Source organism: Rhopalosiphum padi, chromosome 2, assembly GCF_020882245.1.
Source record: "Rhopalosiphum padi isolate XX-2018 chromosome 2, ASM2088224v1, whole genome shotgun sequence".
Lineage (NCBI taxonomy): Eukaryota > Metazoa > Arthropoda > Insecta > Hemiptera > Aphididae > Rhopalosiphum > Rhopalosiphum padi.
The window spans coordinates 30,341,472-30,354,938 of record NC_083598.1 but is presented as its reverse complement, the minus strand read 5'-3'; the positions used below and the strand labels follow the sequence as shown (position 1 = coordinate 30,354,938).

At 23.4% G+C, this 13,467-nt stretch overlaps 1 protein-coding gene across 2 annotated transcripts in view; it reads left to right on the top strand.

The window, feature by feature from the left end:
* The first annotated feature begins 4,339 nt into the window (after window positions 1-4,339).
* The window catches only part of LOC132919942 (cationic amino acid transporter 2), a 90,493-nt gene continuing 81,365 nt past the window's right edge, over window positions 4,340-13,467 (top strand). For both annotated transcript variants that reach the window (XM_060981890.1, XM_060981888.1), the window contains exon 1: window positions 4,340-4,672. The gene's annotated coding sequence lies outside the window, so the exon portion shown is untranslated. The remainder of the gene's footprint in view (window positions 4,673-13,467) is intronic.

The following is a 13,467-nucleotide window of genomic DNA, read 5'->3' as shown; positions in this document are numbered from 1 at the left end:
ATTAAGCAAAGTAAAAATATGCGATTTATTGACAGAATTTGTATGATATTTTATTCCATTTAAAATTATGTTTCGTTCGTTTATATAATAAATTTTCATTGCGTAGGCTCATTAATTCCAATATTTTATTACAATTCATGTTTTTGAATAGATGGAATACTTAGGTACTGTGATTAATGTGATTAATTTATTATATACACTATGTTGGGTAAAAGTTATGTTTTTATATCTTTACTATCATTAAATAATTAAAAATTGTCACATGTTAAGATAATGAGATAAAAAAAGAAAGTTAAAGGTATTCCAATATATTAGTCAACAAAAATTATAAGATAACATTTATTTATTTTTGTTATAATGTATAATTATAATTATACAATATGATAAAATCGATTTAAAAGATTTAAAATTAGTTAAACATGTTGGAATCACTGAAATGATTATTCGCGGACGTCCCTGATCATAATATTACAATTTTAGCACTAATCTGTTTTTTTACTATTATTCTATTATTAAAACTGGGTTAATTATTATGGCACACCTAGCAATAACATACTATTAAACATTTAAACCATTAAACATTCAAATACAAATGTCTTATGTTATAAATTGTCTCAAGTTGTTTAAAATAATATCTATCTAAACTGTGCATTAATATTTTAAAAACAAAATGTGATTAGTTATTTTGTATTGCTGCAGTATATTATATTAAATATTTATAAATTTAATGATATATAATAACTGTTGAAGCATAAACAATTAAATATTTAAAACTTATCGACTATATAATATTCATATATTATTGTGATTGGCAAATGTAACTTAATTTATAGCTAATAAAAAAGTTCTCAATAATTTTATGTAACCATAATAATATAATTTATCTTATTGATTATAAATAGTGTATTATTAGTATTTTTAATATAATATATATATATATATATATAATATACTAACTATTCCGTTACGGCGTTGCCCGTGCATTAGATGCGTTAATAATGTGTGAAGCTCAAGTCGATCAAACGGTTTTCAAAGTGTAGTCGAATAAATACGTGTTTAATAGTTGCAAGATGCAATGAAAGTAAAATACGTCAGGCGGCAGCGGCGTTATTATTTAGAATGTACTATTACATATTTATTAGTTAAATAAAAAATTCCAGTCGACCCTATCCAATAGTTGCATGTATTTTTATGACTCCACAAAAGAAAAATATATTCTCATTTCTCAGTATAATTTTATCAAAAAGTTTGGCCACTCCTGGACTCTAAAGTAATCTATTTACTTTCTTTTTTAACTCATCAACGCCCAGACCGAACCACTGGGTCTAGAGACTTGTACAGAGGTTCCTTAGGCAATGTAAGGGCGCACTAAGAAAGGATTTTTTAAAATTCGACCTCTAAGGGGGTAAAAGGGTATTTTTTCTATACAGGGTGATTCTTTTATCATGAACCAGTCATTATTTCAAAAAGTATTCATGTTTTTGAAAATATTTTTTTACCTTGTTTTAAGTTGTTAAAAAATCAACGTTTTTTAAAAAAAATTTTAAATATTTTTTATCCTTAATTTTTTTAATTTTTTTACTTTTTTGAATAACAACTTAGAGTTTTAATTTCTTATTCCATAGCAGAATAATTTTCTGAGTATTTTGATACATAACAATCGAATTTAGGTGAGTAGTTTATGAGTTATATATACGTATTTAAAGTTTTTACCGGGGGGAGTAGTGGACAAACATTTTGCGGGGTAACCACGTACTACTCCACTCCGTACATCTAAACTTTAAATACTTATAACTCATAAACTACTCACCCTAAATTCGATTTTTATGTATCAAAATACTCAGAAAATTATTCTGCTATGGAATAAGAAATTAAAACTCTAAGTTGTTATTCAAAAAAGTAAAAAAATTAAAAAAATTAAGGATAAAAAATATTTGAGAATATGATTTTTATAAAAAACGTTGATTTTTTAACAACTTGAAACAATGTAAAAAATATTTTTAAAAACATGAATACTTTTTGAAATAATAAGTGGTTCATGATAAAAGAATCACCCTGTATAGCTTTAGATATATGTATTTTTTAATTGTCTAATAATTGTTTGTTATTTCTTCTAAGCAGTTGTTAGGATACTAAAAATATGTCTAATTATTTTAGATATGTTTTTTTTATTTAATTTTTTTTAATTGATTTTGTAATTAATAATTAATTTTAACAGACTAAATTTATGCCTACGACATTCGCAAAGAATGTGGCTTTCTATTGGTAAAAGAATTTTCAAAATCCGTTCAGTAGATCCAGAGATTACCCATAACAATGTCAAAAACGTTATACATATATATATATATGTTACGGGCAAAGTATACAATTTGGGCGTTTTATATAATGCCCGGTCATTTTATACAATGCTCGGGCGTTGTATAAAATGGCCTTCGTATATTGGGCAATGTATATAATATAATATTTAAAAGAAAAGTATTGTCAAAATATAACGAATACTATTTATTTATACTATAATATTTTTTATTTGTGTTATTAGAAAATAAAATTTTATTTTTTATTTTTACATCACTTATTTTCGCAAGTACTGCTTTGGTGGCATTTAGATATGCATAGCCGCTCAGTTGCTTTACACTTGCACTTCCGTGTTTTACATTTTTGTACACATGTACATAGGTCGTAGCCCTGACCACCCAAATTAGAAAATTTCCGTGCCGTCTCACGGAGTGAAATTTTGGTTTGTGGCACATCATCGACTTCTAGAAATTAACATATATATATATATATAATGGAATGTAATGGATTCTTGAATCATTTTCATTATTAATATATTAAATAAAAAATTACTATTGTCGAGTTTAATTATTATATAAGTTAATAATAATATTGTTCATATTTTGAAAATTATTTTAGATAATCTTGTATCTAACTATAGATTTGTATTAATAACTTATATTTTATATAAAATAACATAATTGACATTGGTATATTCAATACATTTCGAAAAGGTTTTCACACGAATTGTTTTTATAAACACTTATTAAAATTTAGATAAACAATTATACGGGTTTCAATTGTTTCAAGCTTCAATCAGAGTCGTTATTCAAATCACATAAATTATATGACACTAACTTCAGGGGTACATCCAATTTATGTACTCGTATAGTTGTTATACTTACTAGATATTTTTGTTTTGATTTAATTTAATTTAGAAATTGTTTTTTAGATAACATACCCGTAATAAAGAAGTACTTACTCAAAAATGTGTAAATCTACTGTTATTGAACATTAATTTTCTTTGATGATATTGCCCAACTTAGTGTTTGTCGGTATTATTACTTTAACTCTAAAGCAATGATAAATCAGTTTTAAATTATAATTTTGAATTGTACCAATTTTTCACAGTCTTTAAAATTAAGTACACATTTTGGAATTATAGTTAAAAATTTTAAAATATATTACAATGTATTAAGTATAAATTATAAATAAAATAAATAATACAGCATTTATTTAGTTTAAATAATAATAATAAAATAAATTATAACCTATTCATTATTATATTACACAGTTGGCATGCCTACAATATTGTAAAATTCTGAAAATATTTTGGGTATACTTATCAACAATAATTTCTAAACCCGATTTGCGATATTGCGAACGAATAGTTTAATTCCTTGTAATTTGATGAATATTATTTTTAGAGTGACACCACAATAAGAAAAATGTGAATATACGAGTAGTTCAATGAAAATTTTTTTATTTCTTAAATCGTTTATATTATACTATATCGTGATGCGTATCGACCAAATTGGCCCAATAGCCATGATGTCGAGGATTATAAAAATAAAAATAAAAAAAGAAATGCATACATCATTATAAAAGCCTATTATATCCGTTTACCATTAGTACATTATTTATTTTTAGACTGAGTACTGACTAAAAAAATAGTATTCACGTTTTATCATATCACAATAATAAAATATAATCTTTAGACTAATAACGTGTAGTGTATCGTTGTGAAACGCACTTAAAAGTAGTGATAATGAGCAAAAAGATAGATGTACAGGATTTAGGATTTAGTCGCAACGTGAAAGAATTGTATGTACGACGTCGTACACGAGCGACCACCTTGTGGCTTGGTATTCACATAACCCGGGTATATAATCTCAGAAGATCGCCGGGCGTCGCGCCGTCGTTTACGTGTTGCCCGCGCCAAGCGTTTCCACGCAAGTCTCACTTTGGGGACCGGGGCGCTACCAGCGCCCAATAACAGGGGTAGGGTGGAGTGAGGGTCGGTGTCACAAGGGGTATTTTGTACTCCATTTGCGGGCGGCAGTGCTACAACCGTAGTCCGGGTAGTCGGTAGGGCTCTGTAAGACGAGATTTTTGTTTTGTTTTGTTTTTTGTTTTTATTTTGATAATAATAATAATAATAATAATAATATGATGTTTCGGATTGTGCAAATCAATGTCACCGTTGCCCAGTCGCGGAATAGATCATAACACCATTCGTTGAGTGCTGGTATAGTGCGTATATGTGCGTGTGTGTGTTATTTAGCTGGTTGCACATCGAAAAATGTTAATTATTTGATTTCAACCAACTCTGTGGTGTGTGGTATCCGAGTGGAAATCAGTTGCCGTGATTATCAGAAACTATCTAACCATAAAATAGGTAAGTGTAAGCATAGATCTCGATATACAAATAGTAATATTATTGAGAAGGCACTAAAACGTTAAAGTTGAATTACCATTCAACTTGTTATTAGTAATAAAATATTTTTGTAAAATCGTTTGAAACGACGAACAAGGATAACAATTATTCTTAAGTATAATCTTTGAAAGTATGTTTTCATTTTCTGACCATAATTAAATCGACGATTTTCATGTTATATTTTCATCTATATATTCTAGTATTAAGTAATCTTACTTTTATTAGTAAATTTATAAATCAGTAGGAAGGAATTTCATTAACCTTATTATTATAAAAAATAATTAAAACTGAATTTTTTAAAATATTTATTGGTATAAATTTTCGTGTAAGGAAAATTAACAAATTATAAATAGCAAAAAAAGCATAATAATTAAGTTTTAATAAATTTATGATATTGCATTATCTATATAATCTCATTGGAGTCATCATATGAGAAACGAGACGTTTTTTTTCATTTTATGAAGATCATATTAAATAGTTCCTAAAATGTTATCAAAAATGTATATTTATATTAAATATTATATAGTATTTATATTTATATTATTCATATTAATAACTATTTTAAAGCACACTGAAATTATTTAGCCAAATTATTAGGTTTTGCATATTATTTTAAATTTAAATTAGACTCTTTTAATAGTTTGAATTAAAACAATTGTTGGTACTTTAAATGATACGGTAACGTATTATATGTTAATTTTCTTAGATATTGATAAAAAATATCGATGAAAGTTTAATCTACAGATTATTTTTTACTGAGGATTAGTTTTAAATTTATTAAGGCAATATTCAGTAACACAATATAAATATAACTATGAATTGTATAGTTTAAAAAAGCTTTTATGATGATTAATAATACTGATGGAGTTAGTAATAAGTGTTGTTTTATTCGATATGTATTTTTGACCAAAACTTTGTCGTAAGATAATAAGTGTAAAATATAGTATAATATATTTGATAAATACAACAAGACGGTGGTGCCCTTGTTTGTCCCGTCTAAACTTTTTTTCTAAATAGTTTATTTTTGAAAATCAATATGTGCTGTAATAGTTGATCATATTTATTTAATTTTATTAAGTATCAATTAAAATTATTTTATATTTAAAAATAAAAATAAGATGGTTTATTTTTATAAGAAATTTAAAAGATAAATTATTAATTTATATTTTGTATTTATTATGTTTCATTTTATAATATCGATAAGAATTTTCAATTTAAACCAAGTCTATATTATTTTTAAATAAATATTTAATAAAAATCGATAAATAATTAAACTTGTTATATTTTTATAATAATCAAGTTAACAAATTGAGTAGCTTTAAATATTAAAATAACATAAGCAGTATAAACATATAAAAACAAGTTAAATGTTATATTATAATTTGATTAAATTTGATTCTAAAAAATTAGTTAGAAAATAAGTTGTTAACGGGATTAAACACTGTGGGGCACCTTATATTGCATATGGTGTTAACCAATTTGTCATGTATTACCAATATTATTATAACCGATTTTTATTTCTATTAGTAATATTTTTGATTCTAAGTGAAGTAAGGATATAATAGTTTTGAAATAATATTTTTTATTACTGTATTTTTTTCGTCAACATATTTTTGAACTAAAGAAAAACAAAAAATGTTTGTAGCGTCTAAAAAACTCAAAAATCGAATACCAGTATAGTATTTACTCACAGAGGTAATTTTTATTGCATTTTTTTTTTATAAATATCGTTAAGGTTATTGTTAATTTCCTGAGTTCTGTTTAGAATAACTTTCGAATCTTTTATTTATCATTACATTTAAACCCAATATCACGGCAAACTACAGGTAAGTGGAAGGAGATGAGAGGACAATATATCTGGTATCTATTATACTCTGCCAAACTAATTTTTTTAAACTAAAATCAATGTAGTTAAATGATCCATCTATACATTTGTTGCTGAAAAGTAATTTGTATAGTATTTATATTTAGAAAACGTTTACTTCATACATCAAATAGTACTTAATTGTTTGCTTAAGGTTGTCTTAAGGTTTAATCAAAATCGAATTAATTACATATTTCATCCATTACATATTTAATAACATATTTTCTCTTTGTATTTTATAACTAATTTTAATCTTTGTCATAACATACTATTTTAATTAATCTAAAATTCTATGATTTTCTTATTAAACATTTTAGTGATAAAACTGATTTAATAGAATGGTTTTTATTTTCACATATCTTAATAATAATAAATTATACTAAATTATTTCTGTGTAGTAAATGTACACTACACGTGAGAATTAAGTTATCAATTTTATATTTATTCCAATATTTTTCATTATGTATATGATAATATTATAGATTTACAACTAAAAATTATTATGATTATTTTATAAAATGTAAGTATTTTAAAATTAAAATTAAATTATAATAGAATATATTATTTTATATTTTATGTTATAGTTGTAATTTAATAAACTTGCTTCAAATTTGCCGTTTAAAATTTTGATACAACACAAAATACGTTACAATATATTTACTATCTACATTCTATATGATCCTTTAACAATAAATTGTAGTAAATACTATACGCATAATAATATAATAATATTCAGTATACTAGTGTACCAGTTGTACTTATATTCAAACTTAAGTTTTTTTTATGACAACAAATATGGTAATTTTATTTTGGTATTTCTATTCTCTATATTTATTTATTTTACAAGTAATTTATGTATACTATTTAAAATATTTTATTTTTGATTAACTTAAATTTAAAATAAATCATTTTATTCTTATAATGTGTACAGTAAAAATATAACATTATTTATAAGTATGGTACATCGCTTTTCTTGAATAATACACGATGTAATGTTTATTGGATAGTTTGCAATAATAAATAAATTATAGTAACACAATTAGTAGAGTTACTTTAAAACTATTATGATAAAAATATGTTTGATTTCAGAATAATTATATTTATGTTTTTTAATGGGTCTAGGAGGGTTTTAAGATAATTATAATTACCTTAAGGATTTTTCAAGAGAAAACAATTATTTTGAATAATAGAACTATAAAAGGCACGTCAAAAAAATAGTTAAACAATTTTGATGGAATTACTGTAAATGACAACATGAATAAGAAAAAAATAATCAATACATTTAATTTAAAGTTAATTGCTTGTAAGATTTTTGTAAAAAATGGTTTTTAAAACTATAATATTGATTAATCTTAGCCTTTTTTTTAAAATGTGTTTATGCACTTTAACTTACTTTCATTTCATTTTTTTATAACAGTTTAAATTAAGAAAATACATAAGACAATATATGAAATAAAAATAAGTATATTGGGTCATTAGATTTTATAAAATATTAATTAGATAGGCCATTCTTATTACGTTTGCAGATAATTTTTTTGGTGTGTCACAGATACCGGTAAAATAGTAAAATATGATTGTGTTTGGTATGTAATGTTTACAGAGGACTGGACACAAACGTGTAGTTTTGTTCACAATAAATGATAGTTTTGTGTCATTAAATTATTTTTATAGATTCGAAATTAAGGTTATCCTTAATAATTTCGAATCAAATACTTATGTATTTATGTTTGTAGCACGGTTAAAATAAAAATGTAAATTCATAATATGAGTTAGTTTTACTGCATAAGATCAATTTTTTTTTTCATTCATATTTTTACGGTAATAGTAGACATAGAAACTATGAGAAATGGTTTTAAAGAGTAATATTTACGGATTGGAGCTTTCGGGTATTTGAAATGGTAATTTTAGATTTTCTCATAAGTAAGAAATAAATAAATAAATTTAGGCAAGCTTGGTTTTAATGTCAGGAATTTTTAATAACTATCATGACAGATCTAATCAATCAATTCTATAGGTATTCTATGTTGTGTTTTTATTGACATAATTAGAAAGATAATGTAATAACATTGAAGGTGTGCACTCACAATATTTGTATTTACTACTCGACTAATTGGAGAATATAAATAAGCAAATAAATTAACTAGAGGTATTTTTAAATTTGTAACAAACAACTGTTAATGAGTTGAAATATAATTATTCAATTTATATGCGTTTATAAGTATAAGAATAAAATCCTATTAATTAGAAATTTGTAATTTAATATATATTAAGTTGTACAATACGAAGTAATAATTAATAAATGATAATTTATATTGAATTATATTCGACAAGTAGCTAGGTAAATATTATGATACTTGATGCATTGGACCAAGTTAATATATTTTAAAAGTTAATTGCAAATTACAAAAAAATATTACTATAAGGAATTGAATGTGTTTTAGGACTTTATAAATGGTAGTAATATGATAATTGATGATACACACGTGTATCTATTTTCTTATGAATTTAAATTTTGTTTTTATTTATACACTTAGGTACCTACTTAATAATTGGATAAAATTGTATCTAAATGTTTATTAATGTGCATATTGTATATTTTAATATTTTAAGAAGTAAACTTGTAAAATATAAAACAAACCACACATATTATTTGTTTAAGTTTAGGTTATATACCAAACAAAAAATAAAAGTCATATTATTTCATTAAAAATCACATATATTTACGTTTAGCCTTATTATCTTCAATCTAAATAAGGTATTATTCTTAGAAATATGAACTATACGATAGTAAAATAATATTTGTATCAATAAATTAATTTCATTTAAATATTTAAGTTACACATTTTAATAGAACTGTTGTTTTAAAATCGTGCATAGAAATTAAAGTAGCTTGGTATTTTGTAGACCTAAAAATTAAAATACCTACCATTTCAATACAGTTTTAGCTATATTATGTTACTGCGTTACACAGTAATTTTTTTGTACATCTTAAATTGGTATTCATTATATATAAAGTGTTTTGAATAAATATTAAAAACAAAATTGTTAGAAGAAAATATATGTACATTTTTAATATAAAATTATTATATGAGAAAAAATTGGAGTAGCTACTCAGTAGAGCAAAGAACGAGGGTAAAGCATGCGCTTATAAGTACTTTTAGTTTATTAGTCACTACGTTATATCTTAAAAATAATTTTACATTCGATTTGATTAATGAAAAAATTGTATTAATTTATTTCTACTTCTTAATTGAAATCAGCATCAATGCATCTATTATTTTTCTCTTAAATCTTCTCTTCTATAAACTCAATATTTGAATTTTTTATAATTTATAGTCTATTACAATAAATTAAATGATTATTTGTCGATATAATATAATAATCAAATAAATACATTTTTCGTATAAATAATAACTTTGTACTTAGTTGTACAGAAAGTATTTCACTAGAGTTTAACTAATAAGTATTTTTTTTAGTTTCACACTTCTAGGACATTCGTTGATACAAAAATAAATAATAAAATGTTTTTTTTTAGAAGAAATCTAACTTTGTTTTTAATTTGAGATAATTTATTTTTCTAACCCCATTTGTTAGAAACAAGATGTATAACTTAAAACTATCATAAAATACAAGGAAATTTGGATTTATTTGTTTTGAAAATATTTTAATTTAATTTTAAAAACAATTACTAAGTGATGATTACCTGTTTTAATTACACATTGTTCACAATTACTTTTTCGAAAACTCAGAATAATTGTATGGACAATATATTTTATTATATAATAATAGGTACAATTAATATTAAGATTGAATAATTAAATAGAATAATTTTAATCAAAAAGCATTTAAATTGCATAAAAATTGCTTAAAATATAATTATAAATATCCACTTAGTGTGTACAATATATTTGTATATTGAAAACTCATATCTCATGTAAATTAATGAGAGTTAGTATAAAATAATTATAAATTAAAAAAATAGGCATAATTACACGAATCGTCATATAATCATTTTTTTTTATGTATAAACTATATTTTTTAGGTCATAGGTATAGAATTTTTTAAAATACATTACATTTAATGATATTTGTTTATTGTGCAGGTATCCTATTTGTTTTCAAATTAATACAATAATTATTCTTCTTTTAAAATTTACCTGTAAAATTGTTTGATTTTAGGCTTTAACAGTTATATATTTTAACTGCTCTTGCTGTTTTTAATTAATTATTAAAATAATAATTTTAAATATATATTTATAAGATCGATAAAATACCGATAGCGTTAGTAAAGTTATGATTATATACTTTGGTATTGTACTGATTTATAGATAGGTTTGGCTCGGAGTCATTTTTCAAATTCAATAGTTTATTTTGTTATCCGACAATGTTAATTTACACGCTTTCAATGATCATTATTCACCGAATTTCTATACCGCGTTATATTTATAAAGATTTGTGATAGTTTGTATAATATAATAATATTTTAATATCAACCTTATTGCTGTCATAAAATTAGTGTCGTAGTATACTAAAACAGGCTACAGCAATGATTCATTAGTTATTTAATTTGATTGTTTGTTTTTCATCTTAACGTAGACGAGATATATTAGAAAGTGATTTATTAATTATTTTTTGTTTCGTTAATTACCTTGTGTGCATTTTGTTGTGTTTGATGTCTTTAGTATTTATATTGCTTTAGATAAACCATGGCCTCCACTGAAAACCACTAAAATACTTATGTTGTTGATTCAATATTTGATAGTCTTATGATCATTTATCACCAAAACTCCATTAATTCTGTGGTCTTGAATGTGTCCAAATTCCATATAAAATAAATGTCACTAGCATTTTTCATGTTTATTATTTAGTAATTTTAGTAACTACATATTTTTAGTTGTATAGAAAATCTAGTTATTCAATTTATTTGAGTTAATAATTTAAGACTCATTATCTATCTAAATGGGTAGTTCCACAATTTAATTTGTAAGAAATTAATTCGTATAAACTATTGACTATTACTTTATTAGTTGTTTATTATTATTATTTTATATGTATTAATATTACTGGTTATCTTAAATTTAGACTAAATTATAATGTGTAAAAAAAATAAATTTGTAAATATATAAAACCATCATTTCCACTAAAGAACGAATATCTTAACTTTTAAGTTATGCCAATTATATATATATAATGATAAAATATACTACTAATACAGCTTTATTGTAAAAAGATCCAGTAGTTCCTATTAGTTATTTAGTATTATTATTTGTTAGTACGAATAACTGGATTCACAGTTATTATAAAATTTTTGTTTGCGGCCAATTTGACCCGAAGATACTTCGGTGCGAGGTTAATTCGACATTGAGTTTTAAATGTTCAAACTTGCTGCCTTTTCATGACAGGTCCACGCATATCTTTATTACGACACCTTCAAAAATGTTTTGTGCGATTAAAAATAAATTGGTGAAATATGTACGAATACATAAACCATCTTGCACAAAAATTTCACAACCATGAATTGTTTGTTAATTGGACATTTTATTCAAAAAAACAACAATTCAAATACCAGTTACGGAATAACGACTTGTATTTCCTGACAATCTATACATCGATCAAATTTTTTTTATCTCTTATTGATTTAAATTAATTGCTTTGCCTAAAGCATACTAGGTTTTAGACCTTTCCTGGGTCATGGACTCCTTTGAAGTATAAAATTATAGAACATTTAAAAACTAATTTTTGGGTTATTCTTATTAATAAAAATATGACATACAGTATTTGAAATTTCTTTGATAATGGTAACGGATATGAAAATAAAATACTCGATAACTAAATACTATATATATATATATACAAGGGTATCCAAGTTCTAATAAATACCAAGCAGTATGATCATCCATCCAAAACATTTAAAACCCCATTTCGAAGTAACCTTGCGCCGAAGCGGCATGAACTCATGCTCATGAACTCAACTGGCCGAGCCAATTTGTCCTAGACCTAGGCATTGTATTATAAAATATAATAACTGATATTAGTGATATTATTTTTATTTGAAGTAATAATTTTTTTTTTAAATTTAATTTTCTTACAAAAAATGTTTTTTTTTTATTCATTATGAACACATTAAGAAAATTCAGCTCAAGGTCCAGAATAACTGGTAATTTATCATTATTTATTTTTGTTTTGAATTTTAATATAATATTTAATATTTCTAATAATTGATAAATTAACTTTTAAGACATTTTATTCGTTGTAAATAATTATAAATAATACCAACTCATTTATAAAGTATAAGTTCATAAACATAAATACATATTAGCAAAATGGTAATAAGTTATAACTTTTAAAATTATATTAAAAAAAAAAGTAAGTAGTCAGTATTATATACAGTATCATTAATTTTCTATATATACATTTTTTTTTTTAACAAGAACAACTTTTTATTTTGTAGTTTACCGATATACAAACAATATAAGTTACAAACCTTTCAATTAAAAATAGTGTTTTTATTTTAAATTTTTATTATTTATGAAACGATCAAATAAATTAAATTTAGAAAATATTATGATATTAATATCATATTCAACATTTATTTTATAAAAAAAAGTCAACCATATTTCATAGTAACGATAGGTACTATATCGTTAAATACATGTATATATAAATATAACATTTAACACGAAGAAACGAGTCTTCTATCTCATCTCCTTCGTAGTTATAATTATTATAATAAATTAGTAGCGTTTAAAAATATACCGAGTTATTATTTTATCGAGCATCATTCATTATTTAAAAATCTATAAATGTTTTTAGAAATATTTTTATCGTTATATTTTTTTAAGTTTTTACGTTTTGGAATGACGACATATATTTTTAATTTCATACTACGAAGC